We start from the raw sequence: 24,413 nt of genomic DNA on the forward strand, positions 1-24,413 counted from the left end.
ATTTTTATGGCAGTCACTAACACCATAAATCAATGGATGCCCTTTTCACTTTGCTGGGAAAATATGGCATGTGGTACACTTGTGGATGCACTCCAGGTTTGAGGCATAAAAAACATCAGTTTTGAGTGTAAATATTGATAGATATAGCGTAAATAGTGATGGGTATAGTGTAAATCCTCGCTGGATCACGTGACACCTCCTTATTGAGCCACAGAGGGAACCGGACGTCGGGTGACGCCTCCCTTGCTGAATTGGGCCACCATCTCTTTGTCGAACCGCCGCGCGTGTACAACCACCGCCTTTAGCCGCTCGCGCCTTGAGCAGTTGTCGCTTGCTCGTTTGAGCCTTCTGTAACTGCCACCGCCGCTTGGGCCTTGCTTAGCCGCCACCAATGCTCGAGCCTTGCGTGGCCACCACCACGGTTCCTCGTGCGACTGTCTCCATCACATGTGCCTCAGTTGCCACTGCCGCTCTTTGTATGACCACCGCCACCGCTCCTCTCGTGGGTGCCGCTGTTGCAGGTGAGAGCACCTAAAGGGGGTGAATAGGTGATCCTGCAAAATAATCACTATAAACACAATCTTTTCTAAAATGAAAGTTCTCTTCACTTGATTGCTCTTCAAAGATATAAATTAGACTAAGAGCAATATTCCAAGTGAATAAAAAAACTAAGGAAGAGATAAAACCACAAGAAAGTAAATCACAAGAGACAAACGATTTTATCTCGTGGTTTAGCTAAGCCTAAAATGCTTGCCTACATCCACGTTGTGGTTTCCCAATGGACAAGGGTTGCACTCAACCCTTCTCAAGTGATCCAATATGAATCCCTCTACATAAATTGGAGTCTCTTGCAGTCGTACACAAAGTTAGAGTTACAACTTGAGCATAAGTGTAGCAGCACAATGCAAGAGAGAAGATCGCAATAGCATAAAGTCACAAAGACACAAGAACGACACAAAGTCGGTGCCTAGATCTCACTAAATCACTAGAATGTATTGCAACAGAGGGTCAGAGTGATGTGTTGCTCTTGGAGTGCTTGGGGTGCTAAAGGAGGTCGCCATGGGGGTGCTTTTATAGCCCTAAAAGGCCCCATAGCCATTGCACTTTCCTTGCAAAAAGATGTCAAAAACTAGCCCTCTATGGGGGCACCGGACCGATCTGATGCAACACTAGACTGGGTCCACATGCCTCGAGTTCGGGATTTGATTTGGCACTTCCCTTAGATGATGGTCTGGTGCACCTCCGAACTAGGTGCCACGTCAGCTAGCCGTTGGCTCGTCTGCATGCACGCGAACTAGCCGTTGGAGGGCGGTCCAGTGCGCCACCGGACCGACATTATTCATGGTCCGGTGAATTTTATAATAAAATTCCTGAGACCGCCAAGTTCAGCTGTACATGTGGTCAGATGCACACAAACACGGCTTGGTGCGCCAAGTAGTCCAAACGGCTAAGTTCAGACCCCTGTGGACCTGGTTCGATGAGGCCCAGAACATCCCACTTAAGGCTCTTTTGAGCCTATCTTCTGCAATTTTTTGCCATTCTTGGGAGCTTCCCTACAACTTAGACAAACATTATTAGTAAATAATCCAATTGGCTAAGTGTAGAAAACTTACCTCTTTTATAGATTTTCAGTGGAGTTCCTGAATTAGGCCAAACCAAGTCCAAAATGCACGTTTTGCTACAAAATGGGTTAGAGACCAAGTGCAAGTGCTAGAAACATTGTAATGGACCTATGCAACATGTCTAAGGGTGCAAACCTTACAGAATTACCATTTTACTCCAAGTTGCATTCTTAGGCCCACGTTTCATCTCTTTTGGACTTGAAACCTCCAAATTGCCTTCAAGTGGACCTATGCTCATACTCATAACAAATAAGTTAGTTTATGATGGTCTGTTGGATACTTAATCACCAAAATAGGTATAAATGGCCCTATAGCACATTTCCCTTTCCATCCCCCCTTTTTGGTGATTTATGCCAACACACCTAAAGCAACTCAAATTTGACTAACTTAACCAATATGAGTCAAAAGGGCAATTTGAAGTTCAAACTAAAACTAAAGAAATATTATATAGATCTAGCATCTTTAGATCACTTAGCCATCATTTGTTTTGAATTTTGCAATAAAAACCATTTTTCTAACTTCTAAGTCAAAACACTTGGTTTTGCAAATCAAACTAGGTTTAAACACTTGTTTTGGTCAAATACCAAAACTCACCCTTTTCTCATAAGATGATTTTCCCCATTTTTGCAATAAGAGACCTCCTCTTTGCTATCAAGAGAGTTTTGCATCAAAAGACATGTTGTAAAGCTCAAAACGTTTTTAAAACTCAAGTGGTGGTCGATCCAGTTGCTTTGGCCTCTAATTTCTCTCCATTTGGCATTAAGCACCAAAGCAGAAAACTAAGTGGCCTAACCTCATTGTCTTACCAAAAATGCAAATGAAAGTCAAAAGAAATGGGAAATCTTGGGGATTTAACCCAAAGGACCTTGATACCGTTTACTTGGCATTTTGCAAGCCATTTACCTTGTTGTACTCTTCTCTGCACAAAGAGGATAACAAGACAGTAGTGGCTTGGGCATTTCTATGAATTAATTATTCTATTTCTACCTCATTGTAATTTTCATTATCTATACTAGGAATATTCATGCCATTCTCTACAATATCCCAAATGCTTGGATGAAGAGAAAAAAAGATGATATTGCATTTGGTGACTCCAGTGAGAAAAATCCTCCCCATCAAAGTGAGGAGGCTTTCCAATATGGATGGAAAGTAGTTGAGCATTTGAGGAGCGAGAATTGCACGAATAATTAAAATAAATGCGATTAAATGAAGTTTTAACCGCCTTTTGTTTGGAAGGAGAGGCGTTATCGTCCTTTTGCGAAGAAGAAGAAGTGGCACTGTCATAGTAGATTATCTTCTTTATGCACTTCTTCTTGCCCTCCTTCCACTTTTCTGATCTCGAGTCGACGATCTTTTCTCCCTTGGGCTCGTCGTCGATGGGGATCATCTCCTTCTCGTCGAACACCTTCCCCTTGCCTTTAGAGTCCATCTCCTCGGGCGATTAAACCCAATATGAAGAGACTAGCTCTAATACCAATTGATACCACCTAGAGGGGGTGAATAGGTGATCCTGTAAAATAATCACTAAAAACACAAACTTGGTCTATAATGAGAGTTAGTCAATACTTAAATCAAGTTTGAGAGAGAATTTGGGAGAAAGTTATCTTCCCTTGATTGCTCTTCAAAGATATAAATTAACCAATATTACAAGTGAATAAGGATAACTAAGAAAGAGATAAAATCACAACAAAGTAGAATCACTAATATGTGTTGCAGCAGAGGGTCGAAGTGATGTTGTTGTTGGAGTGCTTGGGGTGCTAAAGGAGGTCTCGGGTGCTTTTATAGCCCCAAAAGGCCTCATAGATGTTGCGCCTTGCAAAAAAATGCCAAAAAAACAGCCTTCTGCGAGGGCACTGGACCAGTTCGGTACCCCGAGTACGGGGTTTGATTTGGCACTTTCCTTCTGACAGGCACCGGACCGGTCTGGTGCACCTTCAGACTGGGTGCCCATGTCAGCTAGTCGTTGGCTCACCTGCGAGCTCGCAAAATAAGCATTGGAGGGCGATTCGGTGCGCCACCGAACCGACACTATTCACGGTCCGGTGAAATAAAATTTCAAAGACTGCCAAGTTCAGCCATACATGTGGTCCGGTGCACAAGAACCCAGTCTACTGCACTAGGCCACCCAAATGGCTAAGTCTAGGCCCTGACAGAATGTTGATCACTTGTTCTCAAATGTCGTGAATTAAGAACAAGGCAACACAATTGTTAAAGATTAAGGATCTTCGTCCTCCGAAGCATTATGTCCCTTCAGGTATAATGGTCTTTAGACAAAGTTCATGAAGGACACACCTTCATCCATTATGAGAATGAAAGTTCATAGAGACAGTATAATCCATATAATCAATATCTTATATACATTCATGAACATTAACAAAATCTATATTACATTGATACCTTCGGCTTGATCGAAGGAGATGACGCGAGAGTGAGTACAACTCAGTGTGAACAGTACGGGGGTACTGTTTACCTATTTATAGGCACGGGACGCAGCCCGAGTAAAATTACATTCATGACCTTAACATGTACTCAAAATTTGTATCACAAATCATCAGTGACTAACTAGTCTTTTCCTCGTATCGGCATCATGCTTCATCTTCACCGCCACTTTAAGCCGAAGTTGTTGCTCTTCGGCTATAGCTTCGGTATTCATCATTGTCATTTTCAGGCAATGTCTCCGTCTTAAGGACCTTCGAAGAAGAAGACTCCCATCACGACCTTTACAACGAAGCTCCTGTAGTATTTAGTATTTCACTAGAAACAAATGATTAGCTGTGTTTTTGAGAACCTTCGGAAGAGGAAGGCCCCCAACAACAGACCTGGTCCAGTGCACCACCGAACCGGTAAGATGAGGCCCAAAACAGGCCAGTTAAGGCTCTTTTTAGCTTATCTTCTCCAAATCATTTTGGCCATTCTTTGGGGCTTCCTTACGACTTATGCAAACATTATTAGTACACAATCTAATTTACTAAGTGTGGGAAACTTACCTCTTTTATAGATTTTCAGTGGAGTTCCTGAATTAGGACAAACCAAGTCCAAAATAAACTTTTTTGCTACAAAAGGGGTTAGAGACCAAGTCTAAGTGCTATAAACATTGTAATGGACCTATGCAACATGTCTATGGTTGCAAACCTTAAAGATTTACCAATTTACTCTAAGTTGCATTTTCAGGCCCCTATTTCATCTCTTTTGGACTTGGAACCTCCAAATTCCCTTCAAGTGGACCTGTGCTCATAGTCATATCAAACAAGTTAGTCCATGATGGTGTGTTGGACACTTAATCAACAAAATATATAGAAATGACCTTATATCACATTTCCCTTTTACCATAGAAATGACCCTGTAGCACGTGTCTAAGCACGACCGCTTTCGCGCGCTCCTGGCGCGGTTGCCTCTCGCGCTGCCGTCACCTTCGGTGAAACCCTAATCATGGCTATTTGGGAGAGGTTTTATTGCTGGCCTAGTCTGCTTGAGGTGGTGCGGCTAAATCGAAATGCTCCATTGGGTCAGGCCTTTCTCTAGATATTGGAAGCCTAGGGATCATAATATACTATTACACACATATTATAGCCATGGGAGGGGCCATGGCCCGTGCCGACCCCGTTGTATCCGTGTACCACCCTGAATTTGGGGTATAAAATTTCTTCTCTAGATGCCTACCAAATTCAGGTGTTACCTCTTGTCTCTCTCTCTACACTCTCTCTCTATTTTCCTTTTTATTAGAATTAGGTTAATTAGGTGAGGGATTAATTATTTATTTTGTCAAAACTTATGTGAGTCATGAAATGTTGCATCATACTGAGTCTAAATTATTCTTTATGCAATGTTTGAATTGGTTTGAATTTGAAATTTGGTTTGAATTTGATTTAAAGTCCATAGAGAAAATAAAAAGAAAAGACATTAAATTTCTAGGGAAAAAGAAAAACCAATTTCAGCCCACTCGGCCCAACTCAGCCTAGCCAGGCCACACACGCGCGCCCGCGTTGCCTGACAGGTGGACCCCACCTGTCGACGACAGCCCACGTCCGCGCACGCGCGCTCTCTCTCCATCTCTCCCTCCTGGTGCCCGGTGGGACAAGCCTATCAGCGCCGATCCGTCGCGCACGCGCTCGTTCTCTCTTGCTGCTCGGCGGGCCCTCCCTATCAGCGCTGACCACCCGTTCGCACGCTCACCCTCGCTGGCCTGCGAACCCCGCCTGTCAGTCACTACCCTTTCCCTAACCTCTCGCCCACACAATCCGCCGTGGACGTGCCCACGATCGCGCGTTTCCCGGCCACGCCCCCACGCACGCGCTCGAGCCCTTTTTTGGATCTCGCCCACACTCACTCGCTCCCCTCGCTCAGTTGCGCCCTCAGCCAAACACTCTCGCTCTCTCTCTCTCTCTCGCTCTGCGCGCGCGCCCGCTGTAACACTATAAAAACTATAAGACAAAAATAATGCATTTAGTTATTAATGGTATTTTTGGTAATAGATTTTCTTTTAAGTGTTTGTTATTTATTTGCATTTGGAATGCATTTTTTTTTATTTTGATTGCTCATAAGTGATTTTGGATATTAAATATCATTTCTTCTTAAATGAAAATCCTAGTAAATAATATAATAATTATTTATCCAAAAATAAATATTTTATTTATAAATAATTTTGGTTTAATTATTATGAATTTTAGGGTTGTTTAAAATATGATTTTGAATTTAGAAAAGGAAATAGAAAAAAAAGAAAAAGAAAAACCTAACTAACCCTAACACTAAAAGCCCACGAGGGCCCAACACCTAAACCTAGCGCGCGCCCCCTCCTACCCTAAACGGTAGCCGCCCCTGGTCTCCAGCCGCCGCTCTCTCCTCCTCCCTGCCTCTCTACTGCACGCCAGCCGCCTCGCCCTGCCCGACTGCGCCATGGACCGGAAGCCGCCCGCACACCGAAGCACCAAGCCCGACCCTGCAGCCAAGCCCAGCCGTCCAGGCCGAGCACGCCGCTGCGTCTGCGAGCCCGACGCCCGACGCTCCACCAGCCGCCAGGAGCTTCCACGCCGCCCCAGCAGACCGAAGCCCGACGCCCGAAGCCGCCAGCAGCCGCCCCAGCGACCCCGGCCTCCCCGCGACGCGTCAGAACCCGCCATTACCCCGACCAAAGCCCCGGTGCCAGACCCGACGCGACCCCGCGCCGTCCGTTCACCATCCCGATGTTAATGGAGAATCAATGGAGTTGTTTCTCCTTCCCCCACTCTCCCCCATTACTCCCTCCCTCCATTGTTGCGTCATGAAGAACCGCCGACACCATTAATGGCCTTGAAGACCTTGATGCCGCCCGTTATTCCTTCACCCTGGCGCCCCTTCCTCTCCCTCCCTCTTCTCTATAAATTGTACGCCGAGCTCCTCTCTTCTCCTCCCTCCCAGAGCTCCCTTTCTCTCTCGCGTGCGCTCCTCAAACCCATTGCTCGCCCACGTCGTCACAGTCCGCCCCGTTGTCCATGGAGCCTCGCCGGAGTTTGTACCTCGACGAATCCCATCCAAGCCTTCGCCTAGTTGAGCGCTCGAGCCCGTTCGCCGTCGTCCGTTAACCCAAGGTTGAAGACAACCCCAAAACATTAATTTATTTTCTAAATCATGTTTTGAATTAATTTATGGATTTTATGAATTATTGTTGTAATATTGAGGCGATGCGATTCACGTGTACGATTTTGGAGATTTCAATGTATACGTGTAGCCAAAATCGAACCGCGCGACAATGTTTTAAATATGTGTATGATTTTATAATTTTAAAAATGAATACCGTCACTATTCACTACTTCGATGATTTTCATACTAGAAAACGTTTACAGATTTGATTTCGCTTTAGTGTGTAGAGCGATAATTGGTTAGTATTGATATAAGTCATATAAGAAATCGAAATAGGTACTAAGCCATGTATTTTCGGTCGAATGAAAGTATAGATGTTACTAGTCATGATAAATGTATTCATAAGTATAACACTTAAATTACTTAGAATTAGTAAGATATTTATTTATGTCGTAATAACCATGAATATGTTATTAAAAGTCTCATTTAGTAATTTACAATTAATTCTTAGTATATTAATGTTAGAAGAATTTATAAATAATTTTTAGTTATACGTATAAATTCTATTTAAGAAAGAAAAGTAGAAAACCGAAAGAGTAGACTTTATAATAATGTTAAAAGAACTTAATTAGGCGCTTATACTTTCCTAATAAAGAAAATGATAGTATGTTGATAACCATAGGTTCCTTACTAAAGAATTAGATAACTTGTTTCTAGTTTAAAATGACCTTTTAAAAGATATTATATTTAACAAGGTTCATTATAGATGTTTAAAGAATAGCCGTATTAAATAGAAACTTAAAAGAATATGTAGACATATGTTTCTTAATAAAAATAGAAGATAAATATATGTCCAATTAATAGATTATTTATATTTTCTTAATTAAAAGATAACAAGGGTCATTGCTTTTATAAACTAAAATGATAGTTTATACATAATTTCCTTTCTAATGAATTAGGTCATTTAGATCATTTGTTCCTACAATAGCATTAAAGATAATTAATAGATTGATTATCCTTTATCATAATTTATTAATCAAACATCTAGTCAAATTGTTCCTAACTAGATTTATGGCATATTAATGATTTCATAGAATTTAGTCCACATTATATACGAATCACTTAGCTTTTCCTAAAGGAATAAAATAAAGTAATAAGAATTTAAGTTCTTTATAACTTAAAATGTTACTTTATATATTGACTTTGAATATAGCTTTATTAAAAAATAATATAGGCCATGTGTTTTATTAATAAAATAAAGATAATTATTTGTTTCATTTATATTCCTACATAAAACATGTTTAGGCTTATATATTAGCTTCTCGTCAATTAATGTTTAATAATGTGTTTCATAACACATTAACCTTAGATGCATAACATATATCTTTTATAAAAGTTAAAAAGGTTTAATATTGTTATAACGTGTTTTATCATCTTATAAACCCTTAATCTTAGACATATCACATATGACGTTTTATAAAAGATTAAATGTGTGAACTTAATATGTGTAGATTTCAATTAAGATATTTTAAGCTCATGTCTAGTTTTATAAAGTATAGATCACACATTTTTGAAAAGAATACCTTTTTATTATAACCCTTGCGTGTAATGTTTTTGAAAAGCGAATGCTCTTTTCGTTAGTCTTTCTTTTAGCTTTACATATGGTGAATGTTGTAAGTTATTGAGTGGTGTTTGTTCTTCTTGTTTGTTTGTGTGATATTCAGTGGTTGATCTAGTAGTTAAAAATCAAGACCTATTCCTATCCGTGGAAGAACCACAAGTTTTCAATAAGCAAGGCAAGTGGACTTCTCCCTCTGCATACTCTGTTTGGTCCCAAACAATACATTTAATAAAGTTTATTCTTGGATATATATGCATAATTTGATGGGTTACCTATTCGGATACATCTAATGATGCGGACATCAACACCAACACGAGCACATCTACACCAGCAGCACCTTCTCCAGCCCAGGCGCCACCCCTTCCACCTGGGCCAGTGACTCGGGCCCGTGCAAGAGAATTGAACTACATCATGTTGTTAAAGAACGAAGGCCCGGAAGAATAGACGACCAGCCCAATTGCGGCCCATAATGGACGACCTAGGGTTGGCCGCCCCTAGGGGCTGCGCCCCCTCTCTATTTATTCAGGAGCTGCGCCTCCTTTATTTCCTGAGTTTTGTTTTACGTTAGCCTTAGCTACTCTCGAACACGCGCAAATCTGCGCTGTCTTCGTGTATTCAGAACTCCACCCTCGAGTAATAGATTAGATTGCTCGCATCTTGTTCTTGTTCGTTCTTCGATTGCGCACAGGAAACGATCTTCGTGATCAGGCCGATCTCGCATCAGCAAGGTCGGTAACCACAGGGAGTTGGTTCAGCGATTGCATTGGCGCCTCGGGCCTGCTCGTCGTAGTCGGATCGCAAGGGTCATCTTCCGCCAAATCGGAATTATCTCTACTCGCCGAAAGATCGGGCACCTCAGCTTCATCAATTGGTATCAGATTTCCAGGTTGATCGGTGAGTTTATCGAGCGTTTTTTCCCTACAGTCCACAAAACCACATAAAAATTCAGGTTAGATCTTATCCCAGCACCCTTTTGAGCCTCGCACTTTCTTTCAATAATCTGCATTGTTGAATTTGTGTGCTTTCGCGTCATTTGTTGCTGGTTGCATTGTGTTCTTCCACCATTCAAACCCTAGCGCCGCCACCATCTCCCGTTTGATCACGCCACAAACCGAGTCAACATCGTTTCCTTAATTTTCTCCTTCGGTTACGTCAAAAAAAACAGAAAAAACAAACCGAGTCAACGGCCGTTTCCTTGATTTTCTCCTTCGGTTACGAAAAAAAAAACAGAGAAAAAAAAAACAAACCGAGTCAACGGCCGCTTCCTTGTTTTTCTCCTTCGGTTACGTCAAAAAAACAGAAAAAAAAGATAACGAAGGAGAAAGGATACGGTTGTTTCATCCCGGTCGCATCACTAGAACATAACTTGAGGTACCTTCCGTAAATCGGGCATAACTTTTCGCTCGGGTGTCCAAAAAATCTGAAATTTTTACAGGAGCTAGTTGACACCATTCTGAGCCCGGCCAAACTCACCTACGGTCTGTTTGGGGTTCGACAAAATTGTCAAAAAAATTCAGGAAAATAAAGAAAAAAATTCGTCAAAGTTCTCGCACGCTTTTCAGAGAACTTCCTGATTTTCTGTAGACCACATCTGATATCTGTTTTAGGTGAAACTTCGTGTAGCTCCTATCTTGTTGCTTCTTGTGCTGAGAAAAATATCAAAAAAATCATACAAAAAAGAAAAACAAAATCACCTGTGATTTCTACTAGTGCCTTTTTGGCATCACTAGTACAATATTTACGTTACTGCCATTCTGCTATTTCCATCCATCCATCCTTTGCACCTGTGGCCAGCAATATAGTTTCGTGTTTTGCACTATAATTCAACTTTGCATTATTGTTTGATCGTGCTAATCCTTGACTTGAGTGCAGCCTACCCACAACTCCACATATTTCTACGACGAGCAGGTTTCTGTTTCTCCACGCAATCGCTCATCCAATCTTTCACCGGTTCCACCTGTTGATTGCAGTTCACCACTGTGGCTTGGTAAGAACGGATAAGAACTTGATAACAGCACTAGTGTGAGCGCCTTGTGAGCAGTACACCCCTGTTTTTGTCGTTGGTTTTTCTCCTTTTGGTGTTTGCGCTAACTATGGCAGGAGCACACGACATGGTGGATGCCCAGTTGCAGGACGTAAGGGGACAAGTTGATGGACTTGCTGCTGACATTAGGACGATGCATGAACGGCTTGATTCAACGATCACTTCGACAACCGAGCGTTTCAACCAACTTGACCTTGCTCAAACGGCGACTCGCACCACACTCGACACCATCCTGGCACGCCTTGATGCATTGACCACAAAGATGGAGCAGGAATACGGCGGTGACACTGAGCAGGACGATGGAGATCGCCGTGGTCGTGCACGTCGTGTGGTTCGTCATCCCCCTAATGACTTATTTTCTAAGATTAAATTTAAAATTCCATCTTTTAATGGTAAATATGATCCTGCTGCATATCTTGATTGGGAATTAGAGGTAGAACAGAAATTTTCATGCCATGATATTGCTGCTAATAGCCAAGTGAAGGCTGCCATTAGTGAATTTACTGATTTTGCTTTAATTTGGTGGCGTGAGTATAAACAAAAACTTCCCATTAACAGTGTCATTACTTGGACCCAATTAAAAGCTGCCATGCGCCACAGATTTGTTCCTTCCTATTATGCTCGTGATTTGCTTAACAAAATGCAGCGTTTTCAACAAGGTTCACAATCTGTTGAGGAATATTACCAGGAGTTGCAAAAGGGTATGCTTCGTTGTGGTTTGGTTGAGTCAGATGACGCTGCTATGGCGCGTTTTCGTGGTGGTTTGAACAGGGAAATTCAGGATATACTTGATTATAAGGATTATTTTGATATAACCACATTGTTTGAATATGCTTGCAAAGCTGAACGTGAAGTGCAGGGACGACGATCAAAGACATATACTAACTCTTTTGCAGGCCGGGGTCCAACACACAGCTCAACTCCTTCCAGCCCTGCACCTTCTACGCCTAGCACTACATCGCGCACAGGGCCGGCCAAGCCAGTGGCGCCCCCTGCCAAAGGCGCCGCTTCTTCCACAGGACGTACACGGGATATTCAGTGCCATCGTTGCAGAGGGTTTGGGCACATGATTCGGGACTGCCCAAACAAGCGTACCTTGCTTATACGTGACAATGGTGAGTACTCTTCAGCCAGTGATTCTGAGGAAACTAGTCATGCTATGATTGCCACTAACCATGCAGAAAATGAGGAAGTCCACGTTGATCCCATCGACGCCGATAGGTATGAGAGTCTTGTTGTGCAGCGTGTTCTCAGCACACAGGTTGCCCAGGCCGAAAAAAATCAGCGACACACTCTATTCCATACCAAGGGCGTCGTGCACGAACGGTCGATTCGCATCATCATCGATAGTGGCAGCTGCAACAATTTGGCAAGTACAGCGTTGGTAGAGAAATTATCCTTGCCCACTCGCACACATCCACATCCGTATCACATTCAATGGCTTAATGATGGTGGTAAAATAAAGGTAACACGTTCGGTACGTGTCCCCTTTTCGTTGGGTTCTTATTCTGATTATGCTGATTGCGATGTCATTCCTATGGAAGCATGCTCTTTGTTATTAGGTCGACCTTGGCAATATGATACTGATAGTTTACATCATGGTCGTTCAAATCATTATTCTTTCATGTTTAAAGGCCAGAAAATAATTATACATCCAATGACCCCTGACCAAATTTTGAAAGATGATCTTACTAGGGCTGCTAAAACTGCACAACAAGTCAAATCGACATCAGCCGCACCTATTAAATCTGAAATCAAGTTGCACTCTCCTGTTTTACTTGCTACACGTGCTGATTTTGATGATCTCCATGAAGCTCATATGCCCTGTTATGCACTTGTATGCTCGCGAATGCTTGTTCCGCTTGATGATGCACCGTCTTTGGATATACCCCCTGCTGTTGTTAACCTTTTGCAGGAGTATGCTGATGTTTATCCTACGGACTTACCACCGGGTCTTCCTCCCCTCCGTGGCATTGAGCATCAAATCGATCTCATCCCTGGCGCTTCTCTTCCGAACCGCGCCCCGTACCGTACAAATCCAGATGAGACGAAGGAGATCCAGCGCCAGGTGCAGACACTGCTTGATAAGGGTTACATTCGTGAGTCTCTTAGCCCTTGCTCGGTTCCTGTTTTACTCGTTCCAAAGAAAGATGGGTCATGGCGTATGTGCGTAGATTGTCGTGCTATTAATAACATCACAGTTCGTTATCGATATCCTATTCCACGCCTTGATGATATGCTAGATGAGCTTAGTGGTGCCGTTATTTTCTCTAAGGTTGATTTGCGTAGCGGTTACCATCAGATTAGAATGAAACTCGGTGATGAATGGAAAACGGCTTTTAAAACAAAATTTGGTTTATATGAATGGTTGGTTATGCCATTTGGATTGACTAATGCTCCCAGCACCTTTATGCGTTTAATGAACGAAGTTCTACGGGCCTTCATAGGTTTGTTTGTTGTTGTTTATTTCGATGATATCCTTATTTACAGCAAGTCTATAGAGGAGCATTTAGAACATTTGCGTGCTGTTTTTGACGCTTTGCGTGCTGCTCGCTTGTTTGGTAACATGGAAAAGTGCACATTTTGCACGCAACGTGTCTCGTTTCTTGGTTATGTGGTTACTCCGCAGGGCATTGAGGTGGATAGCAGCAAGATTGCTGCCATTCGGGAGTGGCCTACACCGACGACGGTCACACAAATTCGGAGCTTTCTTGGACTTGCCGGTTTCTACCGCAGATTTGTTCGTGATTTTAGCTCCATTGCAGCGCCTCTACATGAGCTTACAAAGAAAGATGTGCCGTTTGCTTGGAGTGATTCGCAGGAGGTAGCGTTCAGCACTTTGAAAGATAAGTTAACCCAAGCTCCCCTATTGCAATTGCCTGATTTTAATAAAGTGTTTGAGCTTGAATGCGATGCTAGCGGTATTGGGCTAGGTGCTGTTTTGTTACAAGAAAGAAAACCAGTTGCTTATTTTAGTGAAAAATTAAGCGGTGCTAGTCTGAAATATTCTACTTATGATAAGGAGCTTTACGCTTTAGTGCGCACTTTGCATACATGGCAGCACTATCTTTGGCATCGTGAGTTTATAATCCATTCTGATCATGAGGCTTTAAAACATATTCGTACCCAAACAAATCTGAACCGTCGTCATGCTAAATGGGTAGAATTCATTGAGTCCTTTCCTTACATTATTAAACACAAGAACGGGAAGGACAATATTATTGCTGATGCTTTGTCTCGTCGCTATACCATGCTGTCACAGTTAGATTTTAAAATCTTTGGTTTGGACACTGTGAAGGATCAATATGTTGACGACGCTGATTTTAAAGATGCTTTCGGCCATTGTATTAATGGGAAACCATGGGGCAAATTTCACATACAGGATGGGTTCCTGTTTCGCGCTAACAAGCTGTGTGTTCCAGCTAGCTCGGTTCGTCTTTTGTTGTTACAGGAAGCGCATGGAGGCGGTCTCATGGGGCATTTTGGCGTCTACAAGACACATGAGGTGTTGGCTGCCCACTTCTTTTGGCCTCGGATGCGCGCTGATGTGGAGCGCCTTGTTGCACGCTGCACTACTTGTCAGAAAGCTAAGTCACGGTTGAACAACCATGGTTTGTATATGCCTTTGCCTGTCCCTTCTTCTCCTTGGCTTGATATCTCTATGGACTTTGTTTTGGGCTTGCCTAGAACTAAGAAGGGGAGGGATAGTATTTTTGTGGTTGTTGATAGATTCTCTAAAATGGCTCACTTTATACCTTGTCATAAAACTGATGATGCTAGCATTGTTGCTGAATTGTTCTTTAGAGAAATTATTCGTTTACATGGTATTCCAAAAACAATAGTCTCTGATCGCGATGCTAAGTTTCTAAGCCATTTTTGGAGATCTCTTTGGAATAAATTGGGAACTAAATTGTTGTTTAGCACTACTTGTCACCCTCAGACTGATGGACAAACTGAGGTAGTAAATAGAACTTTATCTACCATGCTTAGGGCTGTTTTAGACAAGAATTTGAGACGTTGGGAGGATTGCTTGCCTCATGTTGAATTTGCTTACAATCATGCCACGCATTCTTCTACAAAGATGTGCCCTTTCCAGATTATTTATGGTTACATTCCTAGGGCACCTATTGATTTGATTTCACTTAATGCTGCGAACGCCCCACATGTAGATGCTTCTGCACATGTTGAACAAATGATTACCATACATGAACAAACGAAACAGAACATTGCTGCTACTAATACAAAAAATCAGGTTGCTGGTAGTAAAGGAAGAAAACATGTTACTTTTGAACCTGGTGATATGGTTTGGTTGCATTTGAGAAAGGATCGTTTTCCTACTTTGCGCCGTTCTAAATTGATGCCTCGTGCTGCTGGTCCTTTTAAGATACTAACCAAGATTAATGATAATGCTTATACCCTCGACCTACCTGCGGAGTTTGGTGTTTCCACTAGTTTTAATGTTGCAGATTTGAAACCGTATGCGGGAGAAGATGAGGAGTTGCCGTCGAGGACGACTTCAGTTCAAGAAGGGGAGGATGATGCGGACATCAACACCAACACGAGCACATCTACACCAGCAGCACCTTCTCCAGCCCAGGCGCCACCCCTTCCACCTGGGCCAGTGACTCGGGCCCGTGCAAGAGAATTGAACTACATCATGTTGTTAAAGAACGAAGGCCCGGAAGAATAGACGACCAGCCCAATTGCGGCCCATAATGGACGACCTAGGGTTGGCCGCCCCTAGGGGCTGCGCCCCCTCTCTATTTATTCAGGAGCTGCGCCTCCTTTATTTCCTGAGTTTTGTTTTACGTTAGCCTTAGCTACTCTCGAACACGCGCAAATCTGCGCTGTCTTCGTGTATTCAGAACTCCACCCTCGAGTAATAGATTAGATTGCTCGCATCTTGTTCTTGTTCGTTCTTCGATTGCGCACAGGAAACGATCTTCGTGATCAGGCCGATCTCGCATCAGCAAGGTCGGTAACCACAGGGAGTTGGTTCAGCGATTGCATTGGCGCCTCGGGCCTGCTCGTCGTAGTCGGATCGCAAGGGTCATCTTCCGCCAAATCGGAATTATCTCTACTCGCCGAAAGATCGGGCACCTCAGCTTCATCATCTAACCTTTCCAACCTTATTCCTTGATCAAACCTGGGTATTGTACTTTAGTAGCTATGCTATTGCTACAACTTTAACCTTATGCAGTCATTCCTGTTTATGATATTAATGTTCCAAACAATAAGTTTACTTTATTGTTGTTAACCCGATGGTTAAACAAGATTATTGCATATTAATTGGAACATGGAGTGACCACCCGGGAAAACAGTGCTACCATGAGGGTGGTATGGGATGCCCTTGGCTAAATATCTAGGGAAGTCTTATGTCGGGTGCTGGTCGTGGTCGACCGGAATGAGGGCATCTGGCAAGCGCTTATAGTTCCGGCTCAGGCAGATTGGATACGGGCATAGTTCCCAAAGCTTTACCCTGTAGTTTGGACTATAAGATGGTTACGTTAGGTGTACCTTATGCAGTTGACCATTTCCAGCATTTGCATAATGAGGACTCTAGGGAAAAGCCTCGTAGTGAGACCCTAGTCATTCACCTCAGAAGTGAATATGGGTCTGGCTAACCCGGGCTAGAAGGGAATCGTGACTCATGGGTGAAGATGTGCCACCTCTGCAGAGTGTAAAACTGATATATCAGCCATGCTCAAGGTTAAGAGTAGCCTGGACTCCTCACATGATAATTGAACTTGAAGATGGAAATAAATCGAGATCCGATGATTGCTTAAGTGGTTTCACTTAAGTGTTTTTGATATACTCTTATACATTTTTAATGGGAATACTTGGGATTCACACTTATTAGTAAGACATGTGTTGTTAATAAAATGTTGACCAACTAAAATGCTTACTGCTCAACCTTAGCCTCACCTTGTTAAACTTGCATTAATTTTTCCCCACTTGCTGAGCCCTAACCATAAGTGAGCTCACCCTTGCTTAAATTTTGATCAGAAGTTGCAGATGAAGTTATGATGCTGAACTCCATGGATGCTAGTCTAGTGATACCCCCGGTCATCTTCCTATGGATGGATGTCCTTGTTTCTCTATACTTTGATGAATAAAGGTTAAGACATTATGTCTGTTTGAAGTGTAATATGTTAATATAATCTTTATTTATGCTCTTATGCATTGTTCTTTTGATATATTACACTAGTGATGTCAACATATGTGTGGAAATAGATCCTGGCACACATATGCGATGCATTCGGCTCTGCCCCTTTGAAAACGGGTGTGACAGAAGTGGTATCAAAGCAATGTGACCGTAGGTCGCTAGATTAGTTAGAAACGGAAAGCCCAGTTAGTTTTTCAAAGCCTGATATATTTTCCTCCATAAAAACTTACTTTATATCAAAACTCGTCTCTTTTATTTTCAACTCCTCTTGTCTAATTCTTCGTCTATCAGAAGGTTCTAATGAGAAGCATTGCAAGATGATCAAGCTAGGATTGCGGAACTTGAAGCGAAGAAACCCTTTTGAAGCTATCGATGATGCCATATTCTCTGTCTTATCCCCACTCCACAAGAAGTTTTGTTATGGATCCCCTGGATCTATTATTTGACTTCTTGGTTAGATTGACAGGATTGTTCTTTAGTATTAAGTTTTTTTCCGACTAGATCGGTAAGGACGATATTATATTATATTATAAGTGGTTTTATAATCCCTAATATTGCTATATAACCCTTGACTTCTTATACTTTTGTTTTCTTGCCATTATATTGCCAGCCTTGCACAATAACTACCTTGATATACTAAACCTTTGCCTCTCTACTTTTCTCCTTTATAATGCTTTCTCCCTAACTCACTTTATATCCTTGGTTGTATCATTTATACTCACTTTAATAGTTCATGGTTATCTTATTTCACTCTTGGCCACCGACAAATATGTCTTGTCTAACTCCTTGATAATTCTTACCTGACTCCTTGACTTTATAATATCTTTCTTATTCCAAACCTTGTCTCACCTTTTGTTTTGGTTAAATGAGTAGAATTGGATTGTGTTAGACTGGTATGCTTGAGTTCATTGTCCTTTGCGTTCATGTTTGATTTGCTTCTTTGAAATGATTGTTGGTGTATTGTGTGACTTTTGTCCACAATGGCATCAGTTAGCTAAGTAAAACCTTAGATAGATGGGTTTTCTCTGCTCTCTATAATCTGTCTTTGCTCAACCCTTTCGTCCCTCCCATTCTTCCATACCCATACAGATGTCAGACCTTGGAATGTCAACTACAAGTGATGTCACTAAATGCAAAGAATGTGGTGTGTTGACAAGTCAAAACGACTCTATAAATAAAACAACTGATGAACAGACATTCAAGACACAAAAGGATGCACAACCAAACCAACAGACAAATGACCTTGGAACATGTTGTTGTTGTGAGTACTATGGAATTCCTTGTCGCCAGATCAGAACAAATGAAAGTGAAACTGCAAAACAGAAGAACCAAATTTTATTTTCTGGCATAAAAAGACAGATATCTCCCCAAGAACAACTAATAGCAGATTCTCTCATACCTAATGCACTGTCAGTTGATGAATTGCAAAGCATTCCAAAAAGGAAACATCACAAGGATGCCCAGCCCCAAGAAGAAACACATGAGTGTTACATTGATGGATGGACTATTACTTGCACACAGTTTCAGCCTCGTCGTCGCATCAGGTCCAAGAAACAAAAAGTGAAACATGGAAAAAGTCAAGAAATAACTTCAAGAAAAGCTTGCTATCAATGTGGACGTGAAGGTCATTAGTTCTGAAACTGTCCTGAGAAGAGTTCACTACAGATCACCTCCGAGATAAAGCTATCTCAGTCTTCAGACATGGAATATGTACAAAAATGCACAGAAACTTCTACCAACAACGTAAAGACAACTCCACCATGTAACTTATCAAGCCGTGCTTGCTTTGGCCGTGGTGATACCGGCCATCTTGTTAATAGTTGTCCTAAGAAGAATGTGGAGATCAATAAGGTCCAAAAGAAAAGACAACACCCTCAAACTGAGAGCACCTAGAGGGGGGGTGAATAGGTGATCCTGTAAAACTTTAAACTTAAACCACAAAAACTTGGTAAGGCGTTAGCACAATAATCGCCAAGTGTCTAGAGAGGAGTCTCAACAAAACACAATAACCACGAAGATATCAATCACAGAGATGGCACAGTGGTTATCCCGTGGTTCGGCCAAGACCAACGCTTGCCTACTCCACGTTGTGGCGTCCCAATGGACGAGGGTTGCAATCAACCCCTCTCAAGCGGTCCAAAGACCCACTTGAATACCACGGTGTTTTGCTTTGCTTTTCTTAATCCCGTTCGCGAGGAATCTCCACAACTTGGAGTCTCTCGCCCTTACAAAGATGTTCACAAAGAAGCACAGAGTAAGGGAGGGATTAGCAACTCACACAAGACACAAAGATCACAGCAAATACGCACACACAGAACCCAGACTTAAGCTCAAAAGACTAGCACACTAGAACGGAGCTCAAATCACTAGAATGTCGAACAAGTGCGCAAGAATGGAGTGTGAGTGATCAAGAGTGCTCAAGGAATGCTTGGTATCCTCCTCCATGCGCCTAGGGGTCCCTTTTATAGCCCCAAGGCAGCTAGGAGCCGTTGAGAGCAATCTAGGAAGGCAATTCTTGCCTTCTGTCGCCTGGCGCACCGGACAGTCCGGTGCGGATCTCCTTCCTTATTTGGCGAAGTCGACCGTTGGCGCCTGGGAGCCGTTGGCGCACCGGACACTGTCCTGTGCACACCGGACAGTCCGGTGCCCCCTCCCGACCGTTGGCTCGGCCACGTGTCTCGCGCGGATCGCCCGGCCGACCGTTGGCCCGGTCGACCGTTGGCTCACCGGACAGTCCGGTGAATTATAGCCGTACGGCGTCAATTTCTTCCCGAGAGCAGCAAGTTCGCCTGAGCCAGTCTGGCACACCACCACCGGACATTGTCTGGTGCACCCAGACTGCGCTGACCTCGGCTGAACTTAGCCATCTCTTCTCCAACTCGATTTTTCCTGTTTCCAGCACTTAGACACAATACATTAGTCCATAAAACAATGGACTAAGTCTAGAAACATACCTTTTCACATGATTTGCACTTTGTCCACCACTTTGCATAGATTAACACAAAAGCACTTGCGTTGGCACTCAATCACCAAAATACTTAGAAATGGCCCAAGGGCACATTTCCCTTTCAATCTCCCCCTTTTTGGTGATTTATGCCAACACAACATAAAGCAACTGGAACAAGTGCAATATCAATTCAAATAAGAACACAAATTTGTTTTGAATCTAATTTGGCATATATGGATCATTCTTTGCCACCACTTGGTTTGTTTTTGCAAATCAAACTCAAATTTCTATCTCTAAGTCAAACACACTTGTTAAGACATAAAGAGAGTCATTCCAAGAGAAATTGATTCAAGATTTCAAAAATTCCCCCTCTCTCCCATAATCAACACTTCTCCCCACAAGAAGCCAACTTTTGATAAAAAGAGCAAATAAGAGTACAAAAACTCTAACTCTATTATTTTCAAAATTCACAAGTGGTAGCTGATCCATTTATTGCTTTGGCCTTATTTTCTCCCCCTTTGGCATCAAGCACCAAAACGGGATCAATTTTGGCCCTTTAACCTCATTGCCTCACCAAAATCTTCAACTAAGAGTAAAAGGCAATAAGATCATAAAGATGAACTTGGAATAAGTTACCCTCTCATCGGAGTGCAGTGGAAGTCTTGCATGGTCCAAGTCCACCTTTTCCCTTTCAATCCTCCTTTGAGACTAAATCAAGCAAACTCAAGCACAAGGTTAGTCCCAAAGAGTCAAGTTGTAACATATCTCCCCCTAAATAAGTGCATCACTTGCAAAGGACTTGTGAGGTCCGGGGAGTGTTTGTACAACTTGAGCACCATAAATAAACAACAAAATGCATTAAGGAACATGATCAAGGGCATAAACACATGTATGCTATAAATCAGTCCAAGTTCCGCGAATCTAAGACATTTAGCTCACTACGCAACTTGCAAAAGGTCTGCTCATCTAATGGCTTGGTAAAGATATCGGCTAGCTGGTTCTCGGAGCTAACATGAAACACTTCGATATCTCCCTTTTGCTGGTGGTCTCTCAAAAAGTGATGTCGGATGTCTATGTGCTTTGTGCGGCTGTGTTCAACATGATTATCCGCCATGCGGATAGCACTCTCATTATCACATAGGAGTGGGACTTTGCTCAGATTGTAGCCAAAGTCCCGGAGGGTTTGCCTCATCCAAAGTAGTTGCGCGCAACACTGTCCTGCGGCAACGTACTCAGCCTCAGCGGTGGATAGGGCAACGGAGGTTTGTTTCTTAGAACTCCAAGACACCAGGGACCTTCCTAAGAATTGGCACGTCCCCGATGTACTCTTCCTATCGACCTTACATCCAGCATAGTCGGAGTCTGAATATCCAATCAAGTCAAAGGTAGACCCCTTTGGATACCAGATCCCGAAGCAAGGCGTAGCGACTAAATATCTAAGAATTCGCTTCACCGCCACTAAGTGACATTCCCTTGGATCAGACTGAAATCTAGCACACATGCATACGCTAAGCATAATATCGGGTCTACTTGCACATAAATAAAGTAAGACCCTATCATAGACCGGTATGCCTTTTGATCAACGGACTTACCTCCTTTGTTGAGGTCGGTGTGTCCGTCGGTTCCCATTGGAGTCTTTGCGGGCTTGGCGTCCTTCATCCCAAACCGCTTGATCAAGTCTTGCGTGTACTTCGTTTGGGAGATGAAGGTGCCGTCCTTCAGTTGCTTCACTTGGAACCCAAGGAAGTAGCTTAACTCGCCCATCATCGACATCTCGAACTTTTGAGTCATCACCCTTCTAAACTCTTCACAAGACTTTTGATTAGTAGAACCAAATATTATGTCATCGACATAAATTTGGCATACAAAAAGATCACCATCACATGTCTTAGTGAAAAGAGTTGGATCGGCTTTTCCGACCTTGAAAGCATTAGCAATTAGAAAGTCTCTAAGGCATTCATACCATGCTCTTGGGGCTTGCTTAAGTCCATAGAGCGCCTTAGAGAGCTTACACATGTGGTCGGGGTACCGTTCATCCTCGAATCCAGGGGGTTGCTCCACGTACACCTCCTCCTTGATTGGCCCATTGAGGAAAGCGCTCTTCACATCCATTTGGAACAACCTGAAAGAATGGTGAGCGGCATATGCTAGCAAGATACCAATGGACTCTAGCCTAGCCACAGGAGCAAAAGTCTCCTCAAAGTCCAAACCTGCGACTTGGGCATAACCTTTTGCCACAAGTCGTGCCTTGTTCCTTGTCACCACCCCGTGCTCATCTTGTTTGTTGCAGAACACCCACTTGGTTCCTACAACGTTTTGCTTGGGACGAGGCACTAGTGTCCAAACTTCATTGCGCTTGAAGTTGTTGAGCTCTTCCTGCATGGCCAACACCCAGTCCGGATCTAGCAAGGCCTCTTCTACCCTGAAAGGCTCAATGGAAGAGACAAAGGAGTAATGCTCACAAAAATTTGCCAATCTAGAACGAGTAGTTACTCCCTTGCTAATATCACCCAAAATTTGGTCGACGGGATGATTCCTTTGAATCGTCGCTCGAACTTGGGTTGGAGGTGCCTGAGGTGCTTCTTCCTCTTCAACTTGAACATCCTGTGCTCCCCCTTGATCATGCGCCTCCACTTGAGGTACCTGTTCGTCATCTTGGGTTGGGGGATGCACCATTGTTGAGGAAGAAGGTTGATCTTGCTCCAAATGTTCCTGTGGTCGCACATCGCCAATCGCCATGGTGCGCATAGCGGCCGTTGGAATGTTTTCTTCATCTACATCATCAAGATCAACAACTTGCTCTCTTGGAGAGCCATTAGTCTCATCAAATACAACATCGCTAGAGACTTCAACCAAACCCGATGATTTGTTGAAGACCCTATACGCCTTTGTATTTGAATCATAACCTAACAAAAACCCTTCTACAGCTTTGGGAGCAAACTTAGAGTTTCTACCCTTCTTTACTAGAATGTAGCATTTGCTCCCAAATACACGAAAGTAAGATACATTGGGTTTGTTACCGGTTAGAAGCTCATACGAAGTCTTCTTGAGGAGGCGGTGAAGGTAGACCCGGTTGATGGCATGGCAAGCCATGTTCACGGCTTCCGACCAAAAGCACTCGGGGGTCTTGAACTCTCCAAGCATCGTCCTCGCCATATCGATTAGCGTCCTGTTCTTCCTCTCTACCACACCATTTTGCTGTGGTGTGTAGGGAGCGGAGAACTCGTGCTTGATCCCTTCCTCCTCAAGGTACTCCTCTACTTGAAGGTTCTTGAATTCGGACCCATTGTCCCTCCTTATCTTCTTCACCTTGAGCTCAAACTCGTTTTGAGCTCTCCTTAGAAAGCGCTTGAGGGTCCCTTGGGTTTCAGACTTATCCTGCAAAAAGAATACCCAAGTGAAGCGGGAAAAATCATCAACTATAACAAGACCATACTTACTTCCTCCTACACTTAGATAGGCGACGGGTCCGAAGAGGTCCATATGAAGCATCTCCAATGGTCTTGATGTGGTCATCACGTTTTTGGTGTGATGAGAGCCTCCCACCTGTTTCCCTGTTTGACAAGCTGCACAAGGTCTATCTTTTTCGAAATGTACGTTAGTTAGACCTATCACGTGTTCTCCCTTTAGAAGTTTGTGAAGGTTCTTCATCCCCACATGTGCTAAGCAGCGATGCCACAGCCAGCCCATGCAAGTCTTAGCAATTAAGCATGCATCTAGACCGGCCTCTTCTTTTGCAAAATCAACCAAATAAAGTTTGCCGTCTAGTACACCCTTAAAAGCTAGTGAACCATCACACCTTCTAAAGACAGACACATCTACATTTGTGAATAGACAATTATATCCCATATTGCATAATTGACTAACAGATAACAAATTATATCCAAGCGACTCAACTAAAAACACATTAGAAATAGAGTGCTCGGATGAAATAGCAATTTTACCTAACCCTTTTACCTTGCCTTGGTTCCCATCATCGAATATTATTGAATCTTAGGGATCCTTGTTCTTGACGTAGGAAGACAACATCCTCTTTTCCCCCGTCATGTGGTTTGTGCATCCGCTGTCGATAATCCAGCTTGTACCCCCGGATGCATAAACCTGCAAGGCAAATTTAGGCTTGGGTCTTAGGTACCCAACTCTTGTTGGGTCCTACAAGGTTAGTCACAATTGTCTTAGGGACCCAAATGCAAGTCTTGTCTCCCTTACATTTGGCCCCTAACTTCCTAGCAATTACCCTCTTATCCTTTCTACAAATAGCAAAGGAAGCATTGCAAGCATAATAAATTGTAGAAGGTTCATTCATTACTTTCCTAGGAGCATGAACAATATTCTTTCTAGGAACATGATGAATAACATTTCTCCTAGACATATTTCTATCATGCATATAGGAAGAACTAGAAGCAAACATGACATGAGAATCAAAAGCATCATAAGCATTACAACTCCTATAAGCA

This window comes from Zea mays, chromosome 9 (genome assembly GCF_902167145.1).
Source record: "Zea mays cultivar B73 chromosome 9, Zm-B73-REFERENCE-NAM-5.0, whole genome shotgun sequence".
NCBI classification, from domain to species: Eukaryota; Viridiplantae; Streptophyta; class Magnoliopsida; order Poales; family Poaceae; genus Zea; species Zea mays.